The sequence below is a fragment of the Mirounga angustirostris genome, unplaced genomic scaffold, assembly GCF_029215605.1.
Source record: "Mirounga angustirostris isolate CCGP_5_RB_7025 unplaced genomic scaffold, mMirAng1.0.hap1 SCAF_8, whole genome shotgun sequence".
Classification (NCBI taxonomy): domain Eukaryota; kingdom Metazoa; phylum Chordata; class Mammalia; order Carnivora; family Phocidae; genus Mirounga; species Mirounga angustirostris.
Genome location: NW_026991716.1, coordinates 42,586,759 through 42,601,874, shown reverse-complemented (window position 1 = coordinate 42,601,874; position 15,116 = coordinate 42,586,759). Strand labels below are relative to the sequence as shown.

The 15,116-nt window shown below is 45.4% G+C and overlaps 1 protein-coding gene across 8 annotated transcripts in view; it reads left to right on the top strand.

Annotated features, from left to right (window-relative positions):
- ADGRF5 (adhesion G protein-coupled receptor F5) overlaps positions 1–15,116 on the top strand; it is a 102,279-nt gene that overhangs the window by 30,941 nt on the left and 56,222 nt on the right. For 5 of the 8 annotated variants that reach the window (XM_045866990.3, XM_045866988.3, XM_045866992.3 and 2 more), the window contains exon 1: positions 1,085–1,507. The exons of 1 other annotated variant lie outside the window; for it this stretch is intronic. The gene's annotated coding sequence lies outside the window, so the exon portion shown is untranslated. Of the gene's footprint in view, positions 1–1,084; positions 1,508–15,116 lie in introns of those variants that run through there. 2 more of the 8 variants (XM_045866996.3, XM_045866995.3) reach the window with 1 other exon arrangement.

Genomic DNA, 15,116 nt, shown 5'->3' with positions numbered 1-15,116 from the left:
AAACCAAGTCTCAGGGAAGCGTTGTAATGTGTAAAAGGCTACATAAATAAAAACCCCGTGGGACTACAGTTTGAATCCCTACAGTCTGACGCTGGAGTCCTTGCTCTGATATTATAAGGGTTTCTCTAAATACGGTCTGGGGATTGCCTGCATCAGACTCACCTGGAGCACTTACTCACAGTGCAGATTCCTGGGCTCCAGGCCTCATTCATTAACCTCTCTGTGGGGACGAGGTCCAGAGTAGGAAACTGATCATTGCCCACACTAACATGTAAGAACCAGTGAATGATAATCTATTCCTTCTCATCTGTGTTCTGACCTTGGGCAAGTCACTGTTTCTCCTTGGGTCCCAGTTTCCTGACTTGTAAAACGAGAATGGGTAGGTAGGTCACTTCCAGCTCAAAAACTCTGATCATAATTCATCTTTAAACCCAGCAACCTGACTGCAGCTTGCCAACTGGCCCTTTTCCATGTATCTTCTTATCTTTAAATATTATTAGTGTTGTTATCAAGATGATATTTTAAGCATCACAGCATTTGAGGCATAAATATCCATAGAGTTTTCCTAGAAATCTGAGAGAACCAGCTGTCCCCTTCATGTGGCAGATTTGAAGTGCAGCTCTCTCTAAAGCCCAGGGCAAGGACTAATGACAGCTTTAGGACTTCTCATACTTGGGGGAATTTTTTTTTTTTTAATTCTCTGACTTCTCGACACTGCCAGAGATGAGGACTCATCATTGTTTTCCTTCCACTATGAAAACACAATCTAATTTAGCGAACATCTTTCGAAGGTTTTTTTTTTTTTTAAAGATTTTATTTATTTGAGACAGAGAGAATGAGAAACAGAGAGCATGAGAGGGAGGAGGATCAGAGGGAGAAGCAGACTCCCTGCCAAGCAGGGAGCCCGATGCGGGACTCGATCCCGGGACTCCAGGATCATGACCTGAGCCGAAGGCAGTCGCTTAACCAACTGAGCCACCCAGGCGCCTGATCTTTCGAAGGTTTAAACAAGGCATCTTACACCACTCCTTAGCTCTAACCCATTTGGGGTTTGCTTTGGTTTCATTTTCCTGATTTTTTCTTTGGTGAAAGAAAAGCAAGGACCAGGAGCATTGACCAAACAAGTCTGGCCACTCAATGGAGAGGTTTCTAGATAAGGAGGATCTGAAGGACTTCCCATGGGCGTAAGGGAAATCACACACGCCATCCGGGGAAGAGGAGCAGGAAATCACTTCTTGTTTTTCAAACAGAAGCAAGCCTCTCACGGTTGGCGCTGTGAGGCTCGGAGGACCACAGCAGGGGAGGCGTGGGACAGGGGTGAGGCTGAGCTTGGCACGGAACTGCCAGTCCTGCCTGAGCCCTCACAATGAATCCTGCTTGGCTTTGTCTTCATCGGGTGTAGGTTTTCTTGGAGACCGCGGGGCAAATGGCCTCCTAGTGGAAACCTGGATGGTTTTAGGCATCTGATCAGAGCAGAAGGCAGCCTGGGGACTGCGGTGCTGGACAGGTAACATGTCTTCTCCTGCTGTGGTTCACCTCCCTCTGTAGGAAGACCTCAGGGGCACCTCAGTCAGTTCAATACTCCTTTTAAGGCAATGCCCAGTTTTGATCCTCTGCCTGATTTTCTTTTGTGTGGCTGCGATATGTATGTTTCCAGCGTAAAGTACATTTGGTCAAGAGCATTGTGCAGGCTGTTGGTCAAGCTGATGAGATTGTCTTTAGGGAGACTGAGTATCATGCAACCACTTGGCATCTTTTAAGGGTTTTCTCTATAATAAAGAGAGCTTTCTTTTTTTCTCCTTTCTTTCTTTCTTTTGTTTCTTTTCTTTTCTTTTCTTTGTTTTTCTTTTCTTTTCTTTCTCAATGAATTTTCCTATCTCTGAGCCAGAAAATACCATAAAGACCAGAGGATTCGTGAATGCTGCCGTGAGTGTTTCCATGGCCAGGCAGCCATGTTGCGGTTGTGTTGACGAAGCAAGAGGCTACACCGCGCACTCTCTCAGCTCCCAGGCAGTCACCGGTGCAAGGGGTGATCTCCAAAATGTTCAGTTGTCACCTCTCACCCATGACCGAGAGGAAGGGTTTACGGTCAGGGCTAGGAAGCAAGTCAAGAAAAGTGCTGGCTTTAGGAGCTGGGCAGACTTGTCTTGAGCATTCTAGAAGGAGGAAAGGCTCTCTGAAGTGTGGCTTGCTTAAGCCATGTTTTCTTATGCTTTTTAGGAAGCCAGACCATGCCACTTAGCTGGCACTCAGGTTTTCCTTTCATAAAGGGTTCAGGTTTTTGGTCTTTCATTTCTCAATTATACCAGTAGCACAGGAATATATTCCTACTGTCATAGAATATCTCACACTCTCCAGTACCCACTCTTTTCTTCTCCTCCCCCCAGTTATCCCATCAATAGTGTGCTGTGCATCTTTCTGTCTTCTCAGCTCTCAGGATAAGCCAGGGCACAGAGTACAGTAAATTCTCATTGTCAGATTCATTTACCCATCTTTAACAGCACCTTCTCGCACTAAAAGATAAAATGACACATGGGGATGTGAACAGCTCTTTTAGCACTTAGAAAAGTCTGAAAGAGTTTTACTCATTTTTATCATTATTACTTTTATGTTGATTTTGGCTTTGGCAAGTAATATTAATAATAGTTCCCCACGGATTAAACTCTAGATTTCCCAACTGGAGGTTTGGTCCTCTCTCGAAGGCCATCAAAGGCAGCCTTGTTTTGGAAATGAAAGAAGAAAAAGAAAGGAAAGGAAGGGAAGAGGAGGGTAGGGGAAGGGAGGAGAAGAGAAATGAGAGGAGAGGAGAGGAGAGGAGAGGAAAGAAGAGGAAAGGAAAGAAAAAGGAAAGGAAAGGAAAGGAACGGAAAATGAATTAGATAGATGGATGAATGGATAGCTAGCTAGCTAACTAGAAGCTAGTTAGATTAAGTGGTTGGTCCAGGGAAGATAGGATGAGGGTGGGAGAGATTCCTTTTTTATTTCATGGATGATAAATTTTTTTTAACAGATAAGTTCACTTTCTACCTCTTTTAACCTTCTGTAAAAGAGTGACCTTTCATTTTTGAGAATGTTATGAGACAAATGTTATGAGACAAATGAAGAAGAAAAAGTCACTATGAACAAGTTGGTATAGGTCATGGAGAGACGGTTTGGAAGGAAGCTACAAACAGGCACTGTCAAATCCAAGAATAATTACAAAATACTTTCAGTTGTATTTCCTTGGCCTTTCCAAGTTTTCTCTATCCCAAACTAGAAGGCCACTTGGCCCTGCTGATTTTGGATATTCTGTAGTGCTTTTTGAGCATCCTGTTGAATTTGCTTGCCTGGATCCCTCTCCCAGTCGTGGTTAATCCAATTAATCACTTCACTGTACTGCATGGCAGTAGCCCTGGCAGAGACTGCCTCTTCTTTCACCCCATCACAGGGGAAGCAGATGTCTTATCTCATTTTATGGAACACAAAAAATGGAAGGTTCAGAGATCAAGTGGTTTGCCCAGCATCACACAATGGATCTTTTGGGGGCACCAAGATAAGAAAAAAACCCAGGTCTCTGGCTTTCCTACCCCATTTTTGGGCAGTAATGTGAGGCTAGGAGGCATGAGGAATAGAGAATTAACGTGATTGGTTGGATCCTGTCAGCTTTGTAGCAACATGGATTCCCAGTTTTGCTGGAATTCTATAGATAGATGAAGCTATTGCCCGGACCAGATTTTTTGCAGATTCCAGCACTTGCTGTCCATTAGTATCACCCCAGAAATTAACAACAACAACAACAACAAAAAACAATGCCTAGACACATCCCTGGAGCAACTAAATCAGAATCTCTGGGCATGGCATATATATATTTTTTTATTCTCTGAAGTGACTCTTTTATATAGCTAGGGTTGCGAACCACTGAGTCCTAAATGGAAGGGAGGAAGTGGCTAATGGGAGAAGCAGAAGCAATCCTTGTTCATGTGCCTGGGAAGTCGGGGTCGGGAGTGCCAGCAGCTGTGAGTACATGAGCAACGTGTGTTAGGATTCTGGCTTCCGCTGCCTGTGACAGGAGCAGACCCATCTCACACCTGCATGTGAGAATGCAGAGTTTTCCAGCTCCCCGACAATGGCAATGCCACACCCCTGACTTCTCTGCAGATACACTGGCTTGCTGTTCCTTGCCGAATTTTCAAAACCAGATTAGATGTTTTAGGTAAACAGGATGTGCTCTTCTAGTGCCAAATGATTAGGGGGGCCATCCGTTTTATTCCATGTCACTTTAACACATGTGTCCCAATCCCCAGAAAAAAAGGGAAGGCCGAAATACCAATTATCCTTTGCATGACCCGCCACTTTCTGGATTGATCTATGGATGGATAGACAATAAATCAGGGTTGTTTTTAAATCATAAAACGTGCCCCTAGAATCCTCTCCCCTCCCCACTGACATCTCTCAATATAGTTCAAGCTAGTGTGGCTCCTCCATGTCATGCTTGTGTCCTGTATAGAGAGTGCTAGGAGGGGCTCTCTCAGCTTACTTCCATGTCCCCGGTGCCCATGAGTTTCGGCATATAGTAGATACTACAGGAAGGCTTGATGACCAAAACATCTGCATGGGCTTTGGGTATGCTATGAATTCACAAGTTACTTACGCACTCGGCATTTCAACTCATATTGCATGATTCCAGTCCTGAAGGTTCAATAACTGACATCTTGCCTATTTCCTAAAAATCATCCCCCAAGTGAAACCTTCAAAGGCACAGTTTGGTGGAAGCATCTGTTCTGGGTAGACTTGCTAAGTGCTATGGAATTACCAAGGCAGAGAATCTTTTCCTTTAGTTAGCTTGCACTCTTTTTTTTTTTTCCTTAAAGATTTTATTTATTTATTTGAGAGAGAGAGAGAGAGCATGAGCTGGGGGAGAGGCAGAGGCAGGCTTCCCGCTGAGCAGGGAGCCCGATGTAGGGCTCAATCCCAGGACCCTAGGATCATGACCCGAGCCAAAGGCAGATGCTTAAACAACTGAGCCACACAGGTGCCCAAGTTAGCTTACACTCTTAATAGGAGGCAACACACAGGCATTGGGAATCTTAATAATAACTGGTAATATTTGCTGAGTGTTTATCACGTGCCATGCTGCTCCGTGCTTTACCGAAGTTGTTAGCTCAGTTAGTTGTTCCAATAACCTATACATCGGGTGCTATTATGGTGGCTGTTTTATGGATGAAGGGACACACAGTTGTAAGTTGCCCAAGGCACACAACACCGGCAACTACTATAGTTGGCAGTCTGGCTTAAGAGTCATGCCTAATGACTATGCTATGCTAGTACACTCACAAGGGCACTGCAGAAACATGCACACGATGGAGACAAGCAGGGTAGTCAGGAGAAAGATGCATCTCTGGAGGAGACAAGAAAAGCGGCAGTATGGTATAAAGATTAGGAGTCCAGACTTTGGCAACAGACTTAACTATTTTACCATGTGACCTGGGGTGTTTTATTTAATTTACTCATGCCTCAGTTTCTTCATCCGTAAAATGGGGACCTTGATAGTCCTACCAATATAGGATTTAAGGATTAAATGAGCCAAGCGCTCGCAGAGTGCTTAGTCTAATGCCTGGCCTGTAGCAAGAGCTTGATAAATGAGAGCAGTTGTTGCTGTTACTAAGGAAATAGCAAGACCCGAAATGAGTAAAGCTCAGAAAGGAGGACTAGGACATTTCAGTTGCCAAGAATGGTTTGAGAAGGAGCTGAGAGGCAGCAATCCATTCGACCAATATTTATGGTTAATATTTATGACACATTTTGCAGAAGAAGGCACAATGAAGGCTTGTGAGTGGTCAGCCCACTCTGTATCCAAGTGTAGTGGAAGAAAAGTGTGGCAGGGCTGGGTTCACATTTAGGTTGTGGCGATCATGCTCGCCAGGTGAAGGAGCCCAAATAGTCCCCGGTCACTTGAGAACGTTTGAAGAATTTGAATGTGGTAGACAGCAATCTATGGAAAACAGCATTCTAGGCAAATGCATTTGCTGATGGTGTGTTGGGTTATTGAGCAGGTGGGGGAAGGAGTGAGGAAGTCCATTCAAGAGATGGCTGCAATCATCCAGGTGTGGGGTGATCATGTCCAAACCAGGGTGGTGGCCAGGGGACAGCAGGCGGCAGCAGAGACAATGACAGGACTCAGTGGCTGGTTGAATTGCTGCTCCCAATCCTGCTTACTACCTGTGGCGTGAAACCAGAGAGCGAGGCTAGCCGTTGGCAAATCTGGGAAGAGCTGGGTTAGGAGGTAGCAGGGGACAGAAGAATGACAATCAGTCTTGGGTGAGCTGAATTTTGACCCAGGTGAGAATAGTATGGTTGGGGAGCCGCTCCTGATATGTAACAAAGAGATCAGGGTGGAAATAAAGCTTTGGGAATTCTCACGTAACTTGATAACGAAAAATATGGATGTGGGCAAGCTCCCTAAGAGAGAGGGTGTCAAGGGGGATGAACAAAGGACCCAGGACAGTTTCTGGCAGGCCCATGATGGGGCTGTTGTGGATGAGAAATCATGGGAGGAGGAGGGAAAGGAGTAAAAATTGGAGTGATAAGAGACCCAGGAGGAAGGGGGTCGGGTGCCACAAAGGAAGAGGCACTAAGTGACTTCAGAAACCAAGAACCCAGGGAGGAGAAGGACTCTTGAAGAATAGCATTGACGAATATCAGACTGTTCAGATTAAAGAAATCTTGGAGTGTTCATGACTTCTCAGGATATGTATTTTTGGGGAAAAGAATAGCTTTTCATTTTGAGTCGCACGCACACCTTATTCTTGAAGTCTAACAATCCCTGGAGGGGGGAATGAAAATTTCAGAGAAATGAAGTCACTGGCCAAAGATAGCAATGCCTTGTCTTAGGAGATGGAGGGGGTAAGGGCTCCTGAAAGCAGGAGACACAGAGGGCTAAGGTGGCCCTGCCAATTCTTAAAATGTTGGAATATTTTAAAACATGTTGTAAATTGCTGCCTTGAGCCCCTGGAATGCCCAGCGTGGCCCCCGCCCACCTCCACCTCAGCCACCTGGCCTGCAGACCCTCCCGCAGACGCCCTCACGATCCAGAATGACAGCCTCCAGGCCTCTGCATAGTGACCAGAGACTCTTCCAATTGGTCCATTATTATTATGGTTAATACTCCAGTATTCTTTTGCCTCTCACTTGCTGGAGGGTAGAACCACAGAACTGTAAGGCTTGCACCCATTCCCAAGCCCTCTGATGCTCTATCCAGCACAACAGCCAACCACAGGGCTACCCTCCCTCGAAACTGGAATGCACCCCTGGCATTGTTTTGCCGGGGCTTAGGGAAACCCCTCCACATGGTAAATGAAAGTAGCAAGATAGATGAGATAAGGGCCGAGTTAGGAACTTCATGTTTTCATAAAGATGGCAATCTTTTGCTTAAAGGTTAAAACCCTCCAGGGATTTACAACAAGGGAAGAAGTATAAAAGGTTATCAACGCTGCACACATGTGCAGTGTGTTTTGGAAAACTTGACCCCATTGTGTACAAACAAATGTTCCTCTGTAATCTGAGAGTTCTGAGCCACCCTGACACAATGTTGTTGCAGGACCTTAGTTCAAGGCAAGGGAAAATTAAATAGAAAAAAAATTTTCAAGGCAGTCCTTTAATTGGCATTGTGGTTCGTGTTCGTGTTAAATAAATATTTAGCTTATCGTTCTGCATGTGCGAGGGATGAATCATCTAATTAAATAATGTCAGCAAAGATAAGTCTTATCACCTCTGCAGCTGAAAATACAGATCTATGAGGGCAGGCTCTTAAAGTTATACCTGAGGATTTTTAATCTGTAGTTCTACAATTCGGGAGGGAGGTTACCGATGGCACCCTGTGTCTCACGGAGATGAGCGAAGAGTGCTAATCCCAGAAAGATTTGCAATAGGAGCCCTCCTGAAATCTGGTATTACCATTTAGTATCTACCATCAAAAGGAATCTGCTTTGAATTATTCTCCAGTCGTAGAATGATGCATGTTTATATCTAATTTCAGTCTCTCGCCTACTATTTTGATCAGAAGTACATGTTTAAAAGAATAGTTACGTGAATATGTAGTCTGTACCCAGAACGTGCAAAGCAGGGAATAGGGAGACACGCCAGTGGCTTCTTTGAAAGGGGACAGTAGCTTGTCTTACTTAGCCAGTCACAGGCCAAGCTTTAGTAGGAGGCATTGTTCCCCTTGATAGAGTCCTCGCGTGCAACACAATTAGCTCCTTTCTTAAAAAGAAAGTCACACACATAACATCACTACTGAGTGTGACGGGAAAGCACAGCAGGTTACATTTGGGAAAAATCTCCACTCTCTCTTCCATCTTGCAACCAAATTTCTTAAGTTCTATACACTCACTGTCTCCATGCTCTCATCTCTCACTCACTGGACAACTGCCCAGTGCAGTGCAATGTGATTTCCTCCCCACTCACTCCAAGGAGAGTCCTCTTGCTGAGAACACATCATGTGTCCAAATCCTATGGGCAATCTCAGCCCCCTTCGTATGGTCCTTTCAGCACCGCTAGACATAATTGACCACGTTCTGCTTCTTGAAACCTGACTTTCCCTGGTTCCAGACTCTCTTCTAGCCCTGTTCCTTCCTGCCTCTCTGGTCTTTCACTCCCAGACGTCTTGGCTCAATCATCTTCTTTGACAGGACCTCTGGTTGTTGGAATTCTGTGGGCCTCAGCCCTAGGCTGTCACTCTACTCTGCTGGCTTCCTAATCGATCTTACTACTCCTGTGGTTGCAATTACTGTGCCTGCCCTGGCTTCTGCTCACCTCAGTAGCCCTCCCATATCCATCCCCTGCTTCCTTTTGGCATTCCAGCCACTCCAGTCCATTTGCAGCTCATTGAATGTGCCATGCATTTTTTTTCTACCTCAGGGCCTTTGCACAAGATCTTCCTTCTGCCTGGAACCCTCACCCTCCTCTCCATCTGACCTCTCTTTTGTTTTCAGCTAATTCCAACTCACACTTCAGATTTCAGCCCCATTAAATACTTCCTCCAGGATACTGTCCACAGATCCCCAGGACTAGGTCATGTCCCTCTCTTGATAGGCTTTATTAGACAGTTCAGCACAGTGGTTAAAAGGGCCTCTGCAGTTACATTTCTCTGGTTCACATTCTGGCTCTGCCACTTACTACCTGTGTGATTTGGAGCAAAATATTTAACCATTCTGTGGCTCAGTTCATTTCATGTCATACTGTTCATTAGCTATCATACTAAACCCCTTGCACTGGAATTGCTGTGAACGTTAAAAGATTTAATACAGTCAATGCTCAGCTTGGTGCCCGGCACATAGTAAGTGCTCAACCACGGATTACTGTTCTGATTACTCTCCTTGGTCACACTTTCACGGTCATAGTGAAACAATGAATTGTGTCACTGATTCTTCAATTGCTTATCTCTTCCATTAGACTCTAAGCTCCATGGAGATGGGGATCATTCTCTCGTTTTCTGTTGCTTCCTCTGCACGCAGCTGAGTGCCTGGCACTTAGCAGAGCTTAATAAACATGCAGTGAATGAATGGAGAAATGGATACATGAGTAAGGGAATAAATATAATTGCTCCATGATGTACTTAGAACAATAAATACAATACAAGGAGGAAGGTTAAGGGCCTAGATTAAGAGCAGGTGTTCGGAGGAAGTAGAGACTATTTATAGCTGAACAGAACAAGGACCCTCCAGCCAGGAGGCTGTATTTTGCCTTGTCGTTGAAGGACGGGTAGAATTTGAATATGCGGTGATTTTCCTGAGTCCCAGGGGCAGGGAAAGATGGAGATTACCAAACCAAGTAAATGGCAGGATTATTTTGGTTTTGTCAAACACTGAAGAATAGTTTGACAATAGTAACTGCCCCTCCCCACTTCCAGGATTAATTCTCAAAGATTAGTTTTTGCATTTTTACTTTTGCATGAACACTGGAAAATCCCTTACCCTATTTTCAATTATGAAAAATCAACCCCCTTCGGTGGTGAAAATCTCTTTGATCCTTATTACATATGCTTGCTCTGGAATATAAAATCCAGGTCATGGAAGGCCTTGAGTATCAATGAAAGCAATTGTTTCTATTCTAAAAGCAATGGGGAGCTGAACAGGGAATAGCATGTTAGAAGGGTGCTTCTGGAAGATTAATCCTGCATCCATGTAGACCATGGGGCAGGAGGGAAAGAATGGAAGCCATTACAACGGTGCACGTGAGGGACAATGAAGGCCTGAACCGTGTCGTAAGTCAGAGGTGGGTGGGATAAATACAAAAGAGAGTTATGGTTAGGCTCAGAAGTCTAAGTGAGGTTACCTTGCCTTTGAAATAAACGTGAGAAATTTTAGACTCTTTGAACGGTAATGGGACTTCCGAGGCCAGCTCCCATACTGAGTGCAGTCAATTCTCTACCTTTGCTGGTAACACAGTTGAGACCCTGAAAGATAAAGGGACTGGCCCCAGATCACACAACTGGTTAGTGGCAGAGTGAGGCTAGAACTCATAGTTCCAGTTGCCTAATCCAGTGTCCATATAGAGAAAGTTTTCCATTTATTCATGTTGCTATCCCACCAGGAAGGCCTTGTAACCCAAAGGGTACCCCTAGTGGAATAGACTGCTTAGCTTATAATTTTGCCACTCCTGCCTGTCAGCTGTGTGGTCTTGGTGAGTTGCTCCTCCTTTTAGCTTTCCACTTCTGCCGCTGAAAAGTGGAGAGAATTGAGTGGTCCCACAGGATCATCGAGGGGGTTACATGACATAATCCTTGGAGAGAGCTTAGCGTCATGCCTGGAACAGAGTGAGCACCTCATAAATTACAGGAATCTATACTTGTCATCATCATCTTTGATGACAATTACTATCCACATTCTTATCAGAAATGGCTTGCCTGACTGGAGGACATCATTATTATCTAGAATTTTAAGAATGCTCAGTTGGCCTCCTGAGTCCTGACTTTGAGGCTGACAGCCCTTGCTAGGCCTCAGTTTTCTCATCCGAAAAACTAGTGGGTGTGGGGAGTGGGGCAGTGCTGGAACTAGAGATGAATTCTAATTTGTTTTCCAATTCAGACAGTGTGTGTTTATGCTCTGTTCGGATACACCAATAATTCAGTTTTCATAAAGGCATACTCAGAATAAGCACTCAATAGATGTTGAGCAGTAGACAAGAGGGTCATACTCACCCTTTTTAAATAAAAAGTAGGGGGGTATCATTTTTATTGCATTCTAATTAGTTTTCCAGGGCTGCCATAACAAAGTCCCACAGACTGGGTGGTATAAACAACAGAAATCTATTCTCTCACAGTCCTGGAGGTTAGAATTGGAGATCAATACATCAGCAGGGGTGATTTCTTCAGAGGCCTCTCTCCTGGGCTGGTAGATTGTCATCTTCCTCTGGGATCTTCCCATGGTCCTTCCTCTGTGTCTGTCCGTGTCCTAGTCTCCTCTTCTTATAAGGCCACTGGTCATATGGGATGAGGGCCCCCTGTAATGACCCCATTTTAACTTAATTACCTTTGTAAAGACCTATCTTCAAATAAGATCACATTCTGAGGTACTGAGGGTATCAATTTTGGAGGGACACAGCTCAGCCCACAACAAATTACAATGATGACCAGGCCCTTTTGTGCTTCGTGGGCATGATCTCCAATGTCTGTAGCAATGCTACAGGGCGGGTGCTGTCATCCTCGTCATTCCTATCAGCAGACAGAGGCTCGTTGGCGCGAAGTGTCTCACCATGGTTAGTGGTGAAGCTTGAATCAGAACACAAGCCCATTTCGCTTCAAAGCTGATGCTCCTTCCACTCCAGTCTACTACAGGAAGGAGGGAATCACCTGAGCCCTAATGCCACCACATTCTTTCCAAGTCACAGCAAAAATAGCTCTGCCTTCTTTGGGGCCAGTCATTGTTTGGGAGAACAATGCCCTCCTGGGGACCATGGCTGAGCCTATGTCACGGTGGTTGGGCAAGCTGCTCAAGGGAACTCCCACGAGGGGCACAAGGGACTGCTAAACCTCACCCTTTCGGCTCCTTTGTTCCCTCTGCTGATGCTGTTCTCCTTCTCCTGAGGTTCTCTTTTCTTTCACCATTACACATGAAAGCATCGCTCCTCCTTTAGAGTCTGGCCACGGACCCTGGTCACTCCCAAACTCACCCCACTTTCCCCCCATCCTCAGCTCCAGGCATGCTTATCACCTGCACACTGTGGCTCACTTGGGAGACAGGCCCACTTGGGGGTGAATCTGGCTCTGTTCCTTACTAGCTGTGTGTCCTAGGTGAATTCAGCAACCTCTCTGGGCCTTTGTTTTCTCGTCTATGAATTAGGATAAAAATACCTACATCACAGGGCCATTGTGAGAGGCAGACTAAGTGAGTTAACCTATTTAACTGCACTTAGCACCGTGCTTGGTATATAGTAGACATTCAATACATAGTGGTTTTTACGTTGATGTTTTTCAGTCTATGTTTGGCGCCTTTCCAATGAGACTGAGAGCTTCTTGGGGGCAAGGACCATGACTCATTTCAATTTGTGATGGCAGAGCACAATTTTGGGGCTGTAGAAAACACTGTATTTGTCAGCGCCTAAGTGTGCAACATATTTGAGGCATGAAATACAATCTCAAGTAACAGCCTCTGCTATTGGATTTTATCAGAAACTATTGAGTAGCGGGTGTCTGGGTGGCTCAGTCTCTTAAGCATCTTGATTTTGGCTCAGGTCATGATCTCAGGGTCCTGAGATCAAGCCCCACATTGGGCTCCATGCTGAGCATGGAGCCTGCTTAAGATACTCTTTTTTTCTCTCTCTGCCCGTCCCCACTCCCGCGGGTGCGTGCTCTCTTTCTCTCTCAAAGCAAACAAACAAACATCACCTCGGAGCCCACACTTCCATTAATCCATCATTTATTCACCGCTGACTGATTGCTTCCTAAATGCATCCCCTCAAGCTTCTGTTTCTACATGGTTTCTTTAGTAGAAAGAGCTATAGGCTGGTGATGGAAGGTATTAGAGTGCAGGGGAATGTGGAAGGAGCAATAGATTGCTGAAAATACAGGTCTGCAGACCTCAGACTTCCCTATGCATGAGAAACAGCTTGGGTGGATATAGAATTTTGGCTCCCATCCCCCAGAAGTTCTAATTTAATTGCTCTAGGGTGATTTTAAAACAACAAACAAGCAAATGGAAAAAAGAAAAATAAGAAACTCCCCAGGTGATGGTTCTGGTGTGCAGTCAGGGATAAGAACCCCGGGAGAAGATGATGCACAAATACCCCAGGGGACTTTTTTCTTTAGGCAATGCTAAGGGGAGGGACCGCGTGCTAGGCTAAAGTAGGGAGCAGAGCCCTGAGCAGGAGGCAGGAGGAGGCACCAGCTCGGAGACTGAGCAAGTGTGGGTTCACATTGTCACCTCGCCTTCCTCCTCCCCAAGAGGAGCCAGGAAAGTATCTAGGCTAAGAGTCCCCAGGGGAGAGGGGCTAAGGATACCAGAGGGCCTGAAAAGGCAGAGCTGTGTAGAGCTTAGGAAATAAATCATTTCCAGAATGAATCCCACAATTGCCCTACTTAGATGGAGCTGGAAATCACAACTTGATGATAACACTGGGGCACCAGACCTCACAGTCGTGGCCATTTTGTGAATATGCTTCTAACCTTGCAAAGGCATGCGAGCTCATTTGCTCCTCTTCACCGCGAAGCCCCCCCCCGCCCCGCCCCCCACCTTGCCAATAAAGTCTGGGCAGGTCAGGCCTGATGGAGGGTTTCCAGGAGAGCAGTTGATTTGGAGCGCTGGTGGTACCTAAGATCCAGGAGAACAGTTCCCTGGTCTGTTTCAGGCCAGGTTCACGATGGCGGTCCTGACGCATAATCACTCTGCAGGAGACTGTCATTATAAGATTGCTTCAAGGAAGCCAGACCCCCACCCTGCAAATGCAGTGCTGCTGGGAACCCTGAGGACTTATTCCTGGCATTTGATGTCGGGACGCTTGATTTCCCTCTCCCTGTCTTCTAACTTCACAGACAGGAAAATAGAGCCAGAGAAGATCCGGAAGTTGCTCATCACCCCGGGGTTTGTACTGTGCATGAGATCATATTTCCCAGCTTTTTCTAAGACAGAGCTGGCTCATTCATGCTGGTGAGTTTTAGTAGAGAATATCCACGATTTAAAATTTAACAAAAGAAAGAAATTGAGAACGACATCAGATAATTTTCTTTCTTCTCTGCCTGTTTGTCTCTGTGTTTCTTGGCAGTTGTCTGCCATTTAATCCAGGAATGCAGAGTGAATATGAACTTCAAAGGGATTTACAATTAAAGGGACCCTCCTGAAGATATATTGCGTTGAATCTGGGGTTCTACTCCCTGCCTTTAATTGGGTGAATTTGGATTTTTTTTTTTCACCATTAGCCAAGTTAAACAGCCTCCATTGGCTCCTCATGGATGAGAATAGCTGTGAGCTGAGGGTTAATGAAAGATTACTGATATAGGTAAAGGCAGTTTGTCTTCAGGTATCTCCCAAAATGTAGGAATCCAAAAGCTGCACTGATCTCAGTTGGTGTCACTGTTCTGATTGGCCAGGCCAAAGGTATGACAAAACAAACTGGTTGTCAAATATTTTTAATATTACCTTTCCATCAACATGGTAGCATTCTTCTTTCAAGTGGAGAACCCACCCTTACCCTTACTGTGGAAGCAATGACTGGGTCCCTGTTCTCATTCTCCTGCATCCAGAGAACATTCCCTTCCCCACAGTGGGGTTCCCGCTACATCTCTATTGACTTGTGAGTTTGTTGTCACTAAGCAGGTCAACAGAGAGAAGAGTGTTAATTTCATCAAGAACTGTCCCTAGGGAAGCTGCAGGAAGATGGAGACAGTGGGCAGTATTGGCCATTGGCCTAGATACCAAAAGGACCAGACATGGCCATTTGGGGACATTATAATTCTTGCTAATTCTGACCCCAAGGCCACCACTGGGAAATGGTGGAAAGGATATAGAGTTAGCTCTAGTCCCTCTAACACCTGGGTCCCTCCCTGGCTGTCACAGGTCAAGGGAGGCTCATTAACCATTCAGTTACTACATCTCATCCCCTAGATTAACTGCCTCTATTTGGAAGCAGCTAGTCGAGTGCACTAA